Here is a 13,287-nt window from a genome sequence, read left to right on the forward strand (position 1 = left end):
GTGGATGAATAGAATTAATTTTATTAATGATTAATTTAAAATGCCCAAACAATGTTCACTTCTCCCTTAGGCATAGGAGAAGGATTTTAAAAATATAAAAGCAATTACTTAGATCGATGCAAAATAACAGGAATATCAACGGCAGTCCAATTGTTGGATGTCCTTCCATGCGTTACAAAGTTGGTGCAGTCTTCCTCTTCGCTATCCTCTAGCACAGTAGCTAAGTGTTGTTCATTGCCATGAATGAACCCTCCACTACGGAAGTTGAGTTGCATATCTTCAGATCTTGCAATTGACGAGCCCTTCTGGAACCCCAAACCAGTTATGCCCTTGTTGTCGGAGACCTCTACCATGCGCCCCCACTGATCAACAGGACCTTCTTCTACAATCTTCTGAGCATCTTTCAACAAGGACATAGGTGCCCCAACTCTCTTCTCAGCAGCAATAGACAAGGCTTGAAACGGAGTTCCAACCTCATCCTCAACTTATATATACGAGAAAGATGACAAATGGCTAACCAACAACGCCTTCTCTCCTCCCACAACCACTAGCTTGCTATTCTTGACAAATTTGAGCTTCTGGTGCAGAGTGGAGGTAACAACCCCTGCCTCATGAATCCATGGCCTTCCTAATAAGCAGTTTTAGGCCGGATGGATATCCATTACTTGAAAAGTAATCTGAAAATCACTTGGACCTATCTTGACTGGAAGGTCCACTTCACCAATAACTGTTTTGCGCGAGCCATCAAAGGCTTTGACAATCACCCCACTATACCTCATGGGAGCTCCTTGGTAAGATAGCTTCGACAAAGTTGACTTCGGAAGCATATTGAGTGACGAACCGGTGTCAACAAGCATGTTTGACAAAGCATCTTCCTTACAATTCATTGAAATATGCAAAGCCAGATTATGATTTCTTCCCTCCTTAGGGAGTTCTTCATCACAGAAGCTCAAATTATTGCATGAAGTGATGTTAGCCATAATGTGATCAAATTGATCCATAGTAACATCCTGCTCCACGTATGCCTGTTCAAGAACTCTCTGCATTGCTTCTTTGTGTTCTTAGGAATTCAAAAGCAGAGACAACACAGAAATTTTTGAGGGAGTCTGGAGCAGCTGCTCAACCACATTAAATTCACTCCTTTTAATCAATCGGAGTACCTCATCATCATCGTTGGCTTTCAAGTTTCTGGATTCACCAGACTTAACTTTTGACCAACCAACTGGATCTACATTAGGCACCTCCGCCTTCTTACCGCCACTTGTTTCTTCTTTATTCTCCGGGAACACCGGTCCAAGTACTCGACCACTGCGGGTTACCTTCGTAACATCAGCAATGCTTACCACCGAACTGGTCGTAGGTAACGGGACCTCTTGACCATTTTCTATCATCGTAACATTGTACTGGTACGGTACAGCCTTATCAGATGTATACAGGACTGGGCCCGCTAACCGTATTACCAACGGCGATACTGATCTTTGACTGGCATTCTTGTTGCTGCTGCTATCATACTGGATTATCAACCTCCCTTGTTGCTTGAAAATGGGCACTATGACATTGACATTATCATCTACATGACGAGATTGAACAATCGGAATCATGCCTTTATCCATCAGACGTTGGATGTCCCTTTTCACTATATCACACCCTCTTGGGTTCACGCTACAGACAACACAACCAGGATGGTCATGTTCACAATCACTCACCAAACAGATATCTTTGTGCATTTACACCAAAGATCTTTGGATAAACCAGACATGAAAAACCTTGAATTCACTAGGACAGTCGTCCACCATATTCACTGAAGAGTTCCCATGAGCGGGCAAAGGGTTAGCTTTCACATTAGGCGTGCGGTCCTCAAAGGACACCATACCACTCTTCATAAGCTTTTGCACCTCATATTTCAATGGATAACAGTTTTCAATATCATGCCCAGGTGCACCCTGATGAAAAGCACATTGGAGCTTAGGTTTATACCACCAGGGAAGTGGTTCTGGGATCTGCGGTGGATTCCTCGGTTGAATAAAGATTTTGAGGACCAGAGACGGATACAGCTCTGCATATGACATAGGGATTGGGTCAAAAGAGACCTCCTTCCTCTCGAAATTCTGCTGTTGATATTGTTGTGGTTGAAGGTGTTCATTCTTTGTTGCGGTTGTTGCTGTTGACGTTGATGTTCTTGTTGTTGTTGTTGAATTGGTATTGCTTGTTGATTAGAAAATACTGGAATCACGGAAGATACTTGATGATGATGATGTTAACGGGGTGGTGGATTTCTTCTGATCTGAGGCCTTCTCTGCGTCCCACTGGAAATTGCATTTGTCTCATTATCCTTCTTCTTGCTGAAACTACTCCCATACCTCTTGCTTGTTGACGCCTCTTCTTTTGACAATCGTCCCTCACTGACCCCTTCCTCAAGTCTCATCCCCATATTTACCATTTCGGTAAAATCACTGGGGGCACTGGCGATCATTCGTTCATAATAAAATGAACTCAGGGTTTTCAAGAAGATCTTTGTCATCTCTTTCTCCTCCAAAGGAGGAGTGATCTGGGCAGCCAACTCCCTCCATCGCTGCGCGTACTCCTTGAATGTCTCTTTATCTTTCTGAGACATAGACCTCAGCTGGTCTCTATCTGGCGTCATGTCCACATTATACTTGTATTGCTTCACAAAAGCCTCTCCCAAGTCATTGAAAGTGCGGATGCTTGCACTATCAAATCCCATATACCAACGGAGTGCAGCACCAGTTAGGCTATCTTGGAAGTAGTGAATAAGCAATTGGTCTTTATCTGTCTGATTAGACATCTTGAGGGCATACATCACAAGATGACTGAGTGGACAAGAGTTCCCCTTATATTTTTCAAAGTCAGGCACTTTGAATTTCACCGGGATTTTAACATTGGGTACCAAACACAATTTGGAAGCACTCTTCCCAAACAGGTCTTTACCTCTCAGCGTCTTCAATTTCTTACGCAACTCAAGAAATTGATCTTTCATTTCGTCCATCTTCTCATAGACATCCGGACCCTCAGACGGCTCGGAATGGTAGATGGTATCCTCTACGCGAGGCAAAGTGTGCATAACGGGAGGTGGCACAGACATGACCGGGCTAGATGTCGGCATAGAAGCAAAGGTAGGCGCAAAGCCTTTTGGGGCAAAGTTGGGCGGCATTCCCCTCGGGAATCCGGCAGGCAAGTTTGGCGTGAAGTGGGCGGTGGCAATAGGCACGGTAGAGGTAACCACTTCGGAAGTAACACTCCTCGCGGGAGGAGTTGCAGGCGTTGGAGAAGCTTGGCTTTGAGCAGCAAGGACTGACTCCATCATGGCAGTCAGTCGGGCAATCTCATCCTTCAGCTCTCTATTCTCTTGCTCAAGGTGCTCCATAATTTTCTGATGATTAGCTTTGGTATTGTACCGGTGAGTCATCTTGGCTAAAGCATCGAAGAAACACCAATCAGACATCAGGCGAAAACCTGCTTATGCAAATCATGCATGAAATGCAATTCTTGATTATTTTTTTATTTCCAAGGAACTTACTATATCATTTGGAAAAATCTCTTTTTATTTATATAAATTGGAAGGATTACACTGAGTACAATTTCAGAAACCAAATTAAAAAGATACAAGAGAAAATGAGACTAGTTATCCTAAGGATCCCTAACAACAATATCATAAGATCTGGATGAAGGTGCGTACTTCCTTTGAATGCGACGAATCTCGGTCTCAAAAGAAGCCTTCATCTGAGTCTTCTCGAGGACAAGTTGGTCAACAATCTTCTTCCAAGCAACGGAAGGCTGAGGCATGCTAGAAGATGAAACCTCTGGCTCTCTCTGTCTCTTCGTCACTCGGTCTTCAAGTAGCTCAATAAGGGCATCTTGTCCTTAGACTCCAATTGCAACTCTTCATGCTTCTTGCTCAAAGCACGGAAACGCTCTTCCCACATATTCTTCTCTTGCTTCATCTTGGCGAGCGCATCTTCCAACTCCTCTACATTTTGGTTAGGGAGAGTTAATGGCTCAACCACAACCATAGACATAGGTCTTTTGCAAGGATAAGGCATCTTCAACTCCAAAGCTCTCTTCTTCACCCAAAGAATGTAAGCTTCCAAAGCTACACAATTGCACGGACCAAGCTCGTATCTTCCCTTCCTATGCACATTATGCCAAGCGTGCATAATCTTCTGCTTCAAATGTTGGAGATCTTTACATTCTTGATAGAAAATACCTTCTAACAAAGTGTTATTAGGTTTGTCTCTCAAGGGGAACCCAAGTTGACGACGAGCCAAAGCAGGGTTGTAATTAATTCCTCCTTGTGTACAAATGAGAGGCACATTAGAGAATTCACCACAACTATCAATAATCTTCAAACTGCTCAAAGATGGGTCATACCAAACTATATCATCATTAGTGAGAGACATAAGTCTCTGAGACCACCTTAGACATTGTTTGTTCTCCACAAAAGCAGGAGTCTGAGGCAAGTGAGAAATAAACCACTTGTGTAAAAGAGGAATTCAACAGACAATCGTTCCACCACCTTTAGAATTCCTTAGATGCAAAGAGAAATACATATCACCCAACAAAGTAGGCACAGGAATCCCAATCAAGAAAATTCTAATGGCGTTAACATCAACAAAATCGTCAATGTTAGGGAACAAAGCTAATCCATAGATGAGCAACACAAAGATAGTTTCAAAAGCGTCCATACTACCGGCTTGAGCAAAAGTGGTAGCTTCCTTGATGAGGAAAACAGATGGCAACCCAAAGAATCCTCCTTTCTTCACCCAATGAGCCTCTATCTCAGACTTCTTCAAGTGAAGAGCTTCAGCAATAATACTAGATCGGGGAATCTCCTCAAATCCACTAAAAGGTACTTTACTAGAAACAGGTACCCCCAAAAGATGAGAATACTCCTCCAATGTAGGCACAAGCTGAAAATCTGGGAAAGTGAAACAATGGTAGAGAGGATCATAGAACTGCACCAACACACTCAAAAGTCCTTTAACTACATCAGCAGACAAGATGGAGAGAAGCTTCCCATGACGTTGTTTGAAGTCCAAGGGATCTAATACAAAAGATGCTAGCTTCCTTAACTCTTTCAAATCTGGATATCTGAAACGGTACTTCTTAGTGTTCCTTCGTCCACAATCCATGGTCTGAAAATATTTGCAAATGATACCATAGTTCCTTGAAATTTTCGTGTGATGAATGTTATGATGCACATGAATGCATGAATGCAACAATCACAAATAAGGGATCACACACAAGGTAAACAAAGGTCAAGGGATGAATCAAGTCTTTGTCAAGATCAATCATCCATTTTGGTGGATTATGGTTTACACCTCATCAACACCCAAGTTCCATTGATATTGACAAGACTTGGTTGGATCAACCAAGAATCAAGGGTTTGTTGCAAGTCACGAGCATGGAGACTAGGTAAGAACCATCCCAAAGGAGTGAACTAAGGATAAAACCTGTAGATCATGTTCTAAAAAGTTCCCAGAGTCTTAATTCCATCTATCGGATATTACAGGTTAAGATGACTGACTCATCGACCCATAATATCCTCAAGAGAAACTCGTCTAACTGTAGTATCGCGTAACAATTGTTATCAAGTCTACACTTGAACAGTTTCCGCACTACGTCCTAAATAGGCCAAGATGGGTTAAATGTTCTAAGGTCCTCAGCTTCTCAGACCCAATTATAAATAGTAATGCCTAACCATAAATACTTGTGTGACATTTCTAAATCCAAAAGAGTCTCCACTGAGCAGATGGATCTCAAGCCAACTTATTAAGGACTATTCCACACAAGCCGAACATGACTATACCATCCTCCTATCTTAATTGCACTCAAGTTCAGGTTAGAACTTATCTCACCACTCAGAGATCACCCAGCACAACAAGCAGATTATATCACACATACATATATACAAACATCACATATATACAAATATATTCACATAAAAAGTAGGCTAAACCCACTGGAGACTACTCCCCAGCAGAGTCGCCACTTAATTTCTGTAGCGGGAAATTCATGATCATCAAGCTATTGACAAGCTAGAGATCAATTAACAAGAGTCGCCACCGCGCTTTTATTGTTTCCAAGGGAAAAGGGAAAAAGCACGAACAAAACCCAAAAAGTAAGAAGTTTTCAAATAAAAACTAATATAAGTCAGAGATCACAGGTAAGGGGGTTGGTTACACCGAGGGAAGGTGTTAGCACCCAAAGTGTCCTAGGTACTCCTAGGGAGCTCTTTTTGTGTGCATATGTATTTTGTAAAAAGTGATGTTTACAAACAAATAGAATAGGGGGATGAGAAAAGAATTCATTAATTATATTTTTGTGTTCGACAAGACCTTCGGTCTTGTGCCTACGTACCAACATAAAAATGAGAGATCCAAACCTCGTAGTTCGTGATACAAATTTCAAAATGAGTGTGTTGATTTTAACAAAATTTAAGTTTGAGAGGCACAAAGGCCCAAAATAGTTTGAATGAGTTAGTTCTTTTTGGATTTTTGAAAGTTTAAGTCAAGTATAGTTAAATTTACTTACAGTTTGATTTAAGAAGATAAGTTTGAAAAGGCAATGGCATAAGGCCAAAGTTTCTACCTTTTTGCAAAAATGGTCAAAGTTTAGAACAAAATCAGTTCACACAAAGAAGATTTTTTTAAAATGGAGGGAGATATTTTGAAATTAAAGAAATATGGAGAAGATGAAGAGACTATCCTATGCACAAAAATTAAAAGTTTAGATTTGAAAAGATCTGAGCAAATGGGTAGCAATCCAATAGACAAGTATGTCACTAGAAACCCAGAGTTCCCTTGGACTTTTTAGAATCAAGCAATACACAAATGCACAATTATATTATCTTGAAGAGCAAGGCATCAAATAAAGATGGCCTCATCCAAGCTTATCCATTTCATGATCTTCTTCAGAATAGTCTATGCAACAGATGAATTCCACAAGTCACAGGTTCAAAATAATAGCTTCAAAATGATCATGTTGCAGATGAATCTTAGAGAGATCTTCAAAGATGTATCAGATGAAGTTCAAATTGTAAGCACTTGGTCCTTCAACAAGTTGGCATTGGCCAAGTCCATTAGCTTAGGGAAGTTGCCTAGATTCTAAGTCCTTTGCTCAAGATCAAACCAACAGTCCACTCAAAAGTTTTTTAGGGTTTTTATGATTATTATGTACATTAATGGTCAAAGACCACACAAACAAACAAAGTAACACAAACAAACTATATCACACAATATGGTCCAAGTGGACAGAGTGAAAATTACATAAACAATTAGAATGATATGTATAATGGAAAATTATATAAAGTGCTAAAAGTAAATTACATTAAAGTAAAAGCTTGAAATTAAAAGTCAGTGGTTAGTAGGTTAGAGGTTAGTTTTGCTTTGCTTTTGCTTTCAAGCCATTCTTTGGAGAACACTCAACCCACTTATCACAAGCATGGATCCTTGAACCAAAACATCTTCCAAAGAAAGGAAAAAAGGCCAAGTTTCCACAGAATACCATGAAAGAGGGGAGACTTACAATCTCACTAACTAGAATGCTTATGCCTTTTGTATCAAAAATTTAGCGCTATGTTAAGCAATCATAATTGGACTTATGTAGAAGTTACAACTATTTGAGGTCGGGCAATAAAATTTTGGTGTTAATGCATGTTAGAGACATAGTATAATGGACTATGCTCATAAAACATACCACACACAAAAAGAATATGCAAAAGGTGTGGCCTAATCTCATCCATACTCATGTCAATTTTTTAATCAACTAGCATTAGGACTTTGAGATGTCATAGGCCAAATGAAAATGGATGGATGAAGAAGGGGAATTAGATGAAGAGGGAAGGGGATGAATGAGATCACAAATTGGCCAAAGGAGGACTTTTACCAAATTAATATCATCCATTCATTTTGGGAGATGGAATATACATTCCATCAATCCCCTAAATCCAATGATATTAACTTGACAAAGTCAAATCAACCTTGACCAAGGTCCAACAACAAACAAGCAAACTCAAATAAGTCAATACAAATGGTCAACAAAATTTAATTGGCATTTATTCAATTAAAAATAATATAATAGTGCATTTAATTCAAATATGTTTTGTTCAATTCCTAAAATGTCATCAAAACACCATAGAAATGGCCATGAGATTTATCATAGGTCAAACAAGGTCAAAGGACCTTGGAGAAAAAAATTCATAATTTTTGGACATTTAAAAATATTTTTAAACAATTAAAAACAAATGCAAAATCAATTAATTCATGAAAAATATTAATAATGATCCAAAAAATAATTTTAATTCAGAATATGAAAGAGAAAAATATTTAAAATTTTTTGGTGAAAGTCCATTATTTTTTGGATCAATATTGAATTTAATTTGAATTATTGAAGAAAATGCAATTAAAATAAAAATGCAGAAAATTAAAAATACGTGGACCATCAGATCTCCCTCATTAATTGAGGTGGCAGATCTGATGATCCAAAACACGCGTTCCACATGGATGTTAGTTAACTGCGATGTACACATGGTATTTAAAACAAACGCTCAAGATTAAAACGTGACATATGGATCTTATGGTTCAGATGCAACACAACTCATCGCCGGAGCCAGAACTCCGGTCATCTTCTCCGGTGGTCCTCACCGGACTGGTCAAGATGAACCATCACCAAAAAGAGAAACAAGGACATGATCTTGAAGAAAAAATGGCACTGAGTTCGAATCTGACCTCCATTCATTCCAATTCCAAGTATATTGAGAGATATGTGGAATTGAAATTTGAGGTACATGAACTGAGTTGCTTCGATTTGGCCTCAAAGTAACTCAATCTTCTTGCCTACATTGGTAGGACTTCAGACAACCAAAGAATCAATGGAATTGAGAAAGAATTTGAGAGAATCGAAGAGTTAAAAATTTCTGAAAATTACCTTCAATGGAGGTCTGAACTCGATGAATCTTGATCTTACTTGTGCTTAGACTCACTCCACTTGCTTGTAGGAAGAGAATGGAAAGGTTTAGAAGCAATGGATTCCTGGAGAATTGAATTCCAAAATAGTGGAGATTCAAGCTCAAATTCAAATGAATTTATCAGGCTTATCCTATGAGAGTGAAGGGTTTTCAATGGGAGATCAAAGTTGGCGCAATGGTGTTGTGAATTCTGAGCAATTGAAGCTCAATTTATAGCTGAATTGGTTGATAAGTGCACACTCACTTTCACTTTCCAAAATTGGCAAATGATGATGCAATGGTGCATAGGCCACATAGGCCCATGAAATGATAGTTAAAGGTCCAAAATTGCATATCAGATGGTTTGAAGTTAGCTTAGATTGCAAGGCACATGTACATTGATGCTTGAAGATTGATCCATGCCAAATGATATCAGCCTGCTTAAGCCATGCGCAGTCTATGCATTTCAAGTCCAAAATGAATGAGTTTAAGCTCTTTGAAAAGGTGATATCAAGAGGAATAAGTTTGATGTTGAACATTTTTTCATTTGGAGCTTGGAACTTGGAGAAATTTGAGGTAGAAGTTTGGAAAATTTTGACATATCAAAAATTTTCTAAGTGTCAAGCCATATGTCTCAATATTCCACCTTGCTTAACTTTTTATAGGAGCTTCAAATGAGAAAAGTGTCTTCATCAAAGTTGTAGCTATCTCAAAGACATTCAAAATGGTCACCAGTTTCATGTCATTTGGATTTGAAATGATAGATTTATGCATTTTTGAAGTTTGGAAAAATCACTTGATCAATGGTATAGGTCCAAAGTGACCTATAATGTAGCCTCATATCACATGCTAAAAAACGTTGAATCAGCTCCCACTCCAAACATAAAAGTTGAAGTAGACACATTGAATTTTATTTTGCAACTTGTAAATCTTTCATATCATAAAAATTGAGCAAGTTATGTCCTTGGGAAGTTAACTTTCAAATTAGGGTTTAGACAAAATGACCTATAATGTTTCAACATAGAAAATGATTTTCCAAGCAAAACTAGCTCTAGGTATCAATATTAAAGTTGTTTGTAATGTCAGTTAGAGTAAGGTTTCTCTTGGAATAATTTTCATATGGTGAAAATTGTAGCAGGTAGGATCTAAAGAGACCCAGTTTTGATCAGATGAATTCATCTGACCAACCACCACCAACCAACTTGCTAATTTCCAAATCTCTTGACTTTATTGGCTCATGGTAGATCATATATGCATAAGATGATGAATTTTGAATTGTCCCTTGAGAAATTTGATCAATTGGTGAGATAGCTTGATGGAGAAGTTACTCAAGATACCCAATCAAACTAGGGTTTCCAAGGCAAATCACTCTCAAACTCTTGAAGAAAACTTGATCAATATGACATGTAGAGAACATTGGGACTCATATATGATATTCATAACCATTCTTGAATCAATTCTTGGTTGTGCTCTTTGTTCATGAGGGTCTCAAACCCTAGATGTAACCTTGATGAATCATTGAGATCATGCCCTTCCTACAAAAGAGTTAGATAAATGCAAAGACATATTTTTTGGTATTTTGGTTAGTGAAATGATAAAATACAAGTATGATATAATCACAAAGTGTTTGGTGATCTCCCCCAAAACAAACCCAATGAAAGAGGGGTAAGGAGGATGCCAAACTATGATCCCATTGCTAGTGCTTATGATGAAATTGCATGAGGGATCTTAAAGTCAAAATTGGGGTCTTACAATTACCATTTTCAGAAAAGCAAAAAGCAAAAATAAAACATCAAAGATGTGGATGAATAGAATTGCGTTTTATTAATGATCAAATTGAAAGATTCCAAACAATGTTCACTTCTCCCTTAGGCATAGGAGAAGGATTTTCAAAAACAATAAAAGCAATTACTTAGAGTGATGCATAAAAACAGGAACATCGACAGCAGTCCAATTGTTGCAAGCTTTTCCATGTGTCACAAAATTGGTGCAGTCTTCATATTCATCACCCCCAATCGCTGCAGCTGAGTGTTGTTCATTACCATGAATGAACCCTCCGCTACGAAAACTGGGTTGCACATCTTCAGCCTTAATCACAGACGTCCCTCGTTGGAAACCCAAACCAGCTCTGCTCTTGTTCTCGGTGACCTCTACCATCTGGCCCCATTGATCAGAATTACCGTCTTCAACGATCTTTTGTGTGTCTTTAAAAGAGGACATGGGTGCCCCAACTCTATTTTCTTCTGCAATAGATAGAGCTTAGAACGGAGTTCCAATATCATCCTCAACTTCTACATAAGAGAAAGATGGCAGATGGCTCACCAAGAGATCCTTCTCTCCACCGACGATAACAAGCTTACCATTCTTTGCAAACTTCAACTTCTGATGTAGTGTTGATGTAACAGCTCATGCCTCATGTATCCATGGCCTTCCCAACAAGCAGCTATAGGCTGGGTGGATATCCATCACTTGTAAAGTAATCTGAAAATCACTCGGACCTATTTTTACAGGAAGGTCCACCTCACCAATTACAGTCTTGCGAGAACCATCAAATGCTTTGACGATCACGCCATTGTACCTCATCGGGGCTCCTTGATATGACAATTTAGAAAGAGTTGACTTGGGGAGTACATTCAATGAAGAACCGGTGTCAACCAACACATTTGACAATGCATCCTCCTTGCATTTCATTGATATATGTAGTGCCAGATTGTGATTCCTACCTTCCTCGGGAAGTTCTTCATCACAAAAGCTCAAATTGTTGCAGGAAGTAATGTTAGCCACAATATGGTCGAACTGGTCTATTGTTACGTCATGTTCCACATAAGCTTGCTCCAACACCTTTTCCAATGCTTCTCTATACGCTTCAGAGTTCATGAGCAGAGACAACACTAAAATCTTGGAAGGAGTTTGGAGCAACTGCTCCATCATATTAAACTTGCTCTTCTTAATTAAACGGAGTACCTCATCATCATCATTAGGCTTCAAACTACTGGATTCACCAGACTGACACTTTGGAGCGCTAACTAAATCATTTGCAGGCACTTCAACCTTCTTATTGACATCCTCTACACTCTTCGGGAACACAGGCCCAAAAACATGACCACCATGGGTCACCTTTGTTACATCAGCAATGCTCACAACGGAGCTGGTCGTAGGCAACAAAACCTCTTGGCCATTCTCCAACATAGTTGCATTATACTGATATGGAACAGCTCTATCGGATGCATATGGGACTGGACCCACTAACTGTATTACCAACGGCGATACCGATCTATTGCTAACAATGTTACTGCTGCTGCTGTCAAATTGAATTACCACCCTCTCGGGTGTCTTGAACACAGGAACTATTACATTCACATCGTCACCTAAGTGACGGGACTGAAAAATCTGGATCATACCTTCATCCATCAACCTCTGGATGTCTCTCTGCACGAACACACAACCTCGGCAGTTAACACTGCAAATTGCACAACCATCATGGTCATGCTCATAATCACTCACCATACAGATATCTTTGTGCATCTTCATCATGGACCTTCTAATGAAATGGACATCATATACCTTGAACTCTCCAGGACAATCGTCCACCATATTGACAGAAGGATTACCATGAGCGGGTAATGGTTTAGCTTTGACATTAGGCGCACGGTCCTCAAAGGACACCATCCCACTCTTGACCAACTTTTGGACTTCATACTTCAAAGGTAACAGTTCTCGATATCATGGCCAGGAGCCCCTTGATGAAAGGCACAGTGAAGCTTTGGCTTGTACCACCATGGAAGTGGTTCTGGAATCTATGGAGGATTTCTTGGTTGTAAAAGGTTCTTGAGAACCAGAGATGGATATAATTCAGAATAAGACATAGGAATCGGGTCAAAAGAGACCTTCTTCCTCTCGAAATTTTGTTGTTGTTGTTGTTGATTATTATTGGTGTTGTTGGTGTTGTAGTTGTTCGTTCTTTGTTGTGGTTGTTTTGACCTTGTTGTTGAACTGGCACTGATTGATTATTGGAAAATACTGGAACAACAGATGATACTTGATGATGGTGTTGACGGGGTTGCGGACTTCGTCTAACGTGAGGCCTCCTCTGCCTCCCAACTGATACTGCATTGGCTTCAGCTTCCTTCTTCTTAGCGAAACTGTTACCATACCTCTTGCTCGCAGATGCCTCTTCTTTAGACAACTGTCCCTCACGGACACCTTCTTCTAATCTCATCTCTATATTTACCATTTCGATAAAGTCACTGGGGGCACTAGCAATCATTCGCTCATAATAAAATGAGCTCAGGGTCTTGAGAAATATCTTAGTCATCTCCTTT

Source organism: Lathyrus oleraceus, chromosome 6 (assembly GCF_024323335.1).
Source record: "Lathyrus oleraceus cultivar Zhongwan6 chromosome 6, CAAS_Psat_ZW6_1.0, whole genome shotgun sequence".
Lineage (NCBI taxonomy): Eukaryota > Viridiplantae > Streptophyta > Magnoliopsida > Fabales > Fabaceae > Lathyrus > Lathyrus oleraceus.